We start from the raw sequence: 3,489 nt of genomic DNA on the forward strand, positions 1-3,489 counted from the left end.
GCCATCACTGGAAAGAGAGGCCCATTGGACTTGCCAACTTTATATGTCCCAGTACAGGGGAATGCCAGGGCCAAGGGGTGGGGTGGGTGGGTGGGGGACTGGGAGGGGGAGTGTATTGGGGACTTTTTGGATAGCAATGGAAATGTAATTGAGGAAATTACCTAATTAAAAAAAAAGTGATGCAAGAAGAAAAAAAAAAAGACTGAGTCTTCCATTGTGGTCAAATTATCTACACTTCAATTTTTGTGCCAGTATCATATTTTTTATTATCACTCTGTAATATATCTTGAAATCTGGTATGATATTTCAGAATTAGTCTTTTCAGTCATGATTGCTATGGTTGGTTATCCAGAGAATTCTGCATTTCCATATGAAGTTTATAATGCTTTCCATTTCTTTTTTTTAATTTTTAATATTTTTATTACGTATTTTCCTCAATTACATTTCCAATGATATCCCAAAAGTCCCCCCCATGCTTTCCATTTCTATTAAGAATGTCATTATGTGTCTGAAGGGGATTGTATTGAATATACACATTGATTTTGGTAGGATGATCATTTTCACATTATTAATTCCAGCAATCTCTGTGTATGGGAGGTCTTTGTTTCTTCTAGTGCCTTTCTCAATCTCTTACTTCAGAATTTTAAATTTCACTGTGGATGTCTTTCAGATCCTTAGTCATCAGGGAAATGCAAATCAAAACAACCCTGAGATTCCACCTCACACCAGTCAGAATGGCTAAGATCAAAGACTCAGGTGACAACAGATGCTGGTGAAGATGTGGAGAAAGAGGAACACTCCTTCATTGTTGGTGAGATTGCAAGCTAGTACAATCACTCTGGAAATCAGTCTGGCGGTTCCTCAGAAAATTGGACTTGGTACTACCTGAGGACCCAGCTATACCAGAAGATGTTCCAATAGGTAATAAGGACACATGCTCCACTATGTTCATAGCAGCCTTATTTATAATAGCCAGAAATTGGAAGGAACCCAGATGTCCCTCAACAAAGGAATGGATACAGAAAATGTGGTACATTTACACAGTGGAATACTACTCGGCTATTAAAAACAATGACTTCATGAAACTCTTAGGCAAATGGATGAAACTAGAAAATATCATCCAGAGTAAGGTAACCCAATCACAAAAGAACACATGTGGTATGTATTCACTGATAAGTGGATATTAGCCCCAAAGCTCGGAATATCCAAGATACAATTCACAGACCACAGAAGCTCAACAAAATACTCACAGGAGGAAATACATAGACAAAGTGTGGAGCAGAGACTGAAGAACTGCCCACCTTGGAATTCATCCCATATACAGTTACCAAACACAGACATTATTGTGGATGCCAAGAAGTGCTTTCAGACTGGAGCCTATTATAGCTGTCTCCTGAGAGACTCTGCCAGAGTCTGACAATTACAGAGGCAGATACTCACAGCCAAACCTTGGACTGAGCATAAGGTCCCCAAGGGAGGAGTTAAAGAACGGACTGAAAGAACTGAAGGGATTTGCAACCCCATAGGAAGAACAACAATATCAACCAACCAGACCTCCCCCCAGAGCTCCCAGGGACTAAACCACCAACCAAAGAGTACACATGGAGGGACCCATGACTCCAGCCACATATGTAGCAGAAGATGGTCTTGTAAGGCCATCTGGGCATCAATGGGAGAAGAGGCTCTTGGTCCTGTGAAGACTTGATGCTCCAGTGTAGGGAAATGCAAAGGCAGAGAGGCAGGCATGGGTAGGTGGGTGGGTGGGGGAACACCCTCATAGAATCAGGGGGAATGGGAGGGGATAACTCATCTGGGTTTCCCAGGGCAGGGGAACAGGGAAAGGGGATAACATTTGAAATGTGAATAAAGAAAATATCCAATAAAAAAGAAAAGAAATGAAAGAGAGAAAGAGAAAGAGAGAGAGGAAGGAAGGAAGGAAGGAAGGAAGGAAGGAAGGAAGGAAGGAAGGAAGNGAAAGAGAAAGAGAGAGAGGAAGGAAGGAAGGAAGGAAGGAAGGAAGGAAGGAAGGAAGGAAGGAAGGAAGGAAGGAAGGAAGGAAGGCTGTGGGAAAGAAGTCATGGAAGAAAAGATAACAGAATGTTCTAGTCTGTACCTATGCTCTGGTTTACTTCTAAGCCATTGAGAGGTTCCTGAGAACTCAGTACTAACCTCTGAGGTTCAGTAGATTCTATAAGCAAAACACCATGAAGTCATCTCCCAGCATTAGCATCTAATTCCAAATGAAATGCATTTTGCTAGACATTAAAACAGCTTAACTTAGTACGTTGTTATTAGTGAGAGTGTAACTGATGAATATAATAAAGTTAATCTGATTACATGTGGCCAGAAAAAAAAAGAGAAAAATATCACAGAATGAAATAATCAAGACCTAGAAATATAAATGTTATGTATTCACTTATATGTGGATATTAGTCATTAAATAATAATAACTAACCCTACAATCCAGAAACGAGAGAGGTTCGGTATAGAGAAATGAACTAGGGGTGGGGGAGGGACACATGGATCTCCCTGTGAGGGAGAATAATATAGATTTTACAGATGCACTACTAGCCTATGGGGAAATGAATGGGTATATCAGATAAGAAGTAGGATGGGAGATAGGGTAGAGGAAAAGAATCCTGAGCTATCTCTCCAGTCTTAATAATTTGATTTTAAAGTATTGTATTCTATTCCATAGTGTGTGCACCAGAATTTGTTCAGTAGTTTATTATATGATATGATAAAGCTGCCATGAACATGATATATTGTTATCTTTGTAAATATAACTTCATTGCTCTAGCATAAATGGTTTGGAGTGATACTCTCTTATTTATAGTGGAATTATTTGAAATGTTTCTCATATACATTTATATAGATAGAGAGATTTGCGATGAGAGCATTTCAGTCATCACATATGGCTTTGAGAGCATTAAAGAAGGAGCATGCATCTTCAGATACCTCTTGTTTTCATTCAAAGATTCAACAGATTATTTTCCCCTTTATGGTCTTTAGGGATGAAACCGATAAATGTGTACACCATAGGCAAGCTTTATACCTCTTTTTAATTCTTTTCTATTTAGAGAAATATCTGTGTTCTTTTGGGTTACATTTCTCAATGATAAATGGTTGGTATCCTTTTAATTTGAGGACATCTTCATTTCCACTCTTAAACTGAAAGTTACTTTTGATGAATATAAAATATAGAATCTCACACACTTAAGATGAGATAGTAAAAATGTGTAGCATTCCTCTTTCAAAATATCTCTTAAGCCCATCATTTATTTGCATTCACATTTCTTTTTTTAATTTTTAATATTTTTTAATACGTATTTTCCTCAATTACATTTCCAATGTTATCCCAAAATTCCCCATACCCTCCCCCCCACTTCCCTACCCACCCATTCCCATTTTTTTTTGGTCTTGGCATTCCCCTGTACTGGGGCATATAAAGTTTGTGTATCCAATGGGCCTCTCTTTCCAGTGATGGCC

This window comes from Mus caroli, chromosome X (assembly GCF_900094665.2).
Source record: "Mus caroli chromosome X, CAROLI_EIJ_v1.1, whole genome shotgun sequence".
NCBI classification, from domain to species: Eukaryota; Metazoa; Chordata; class Mammalia; order Rodentia; family Muridae; genus Mus; species Mus caroli.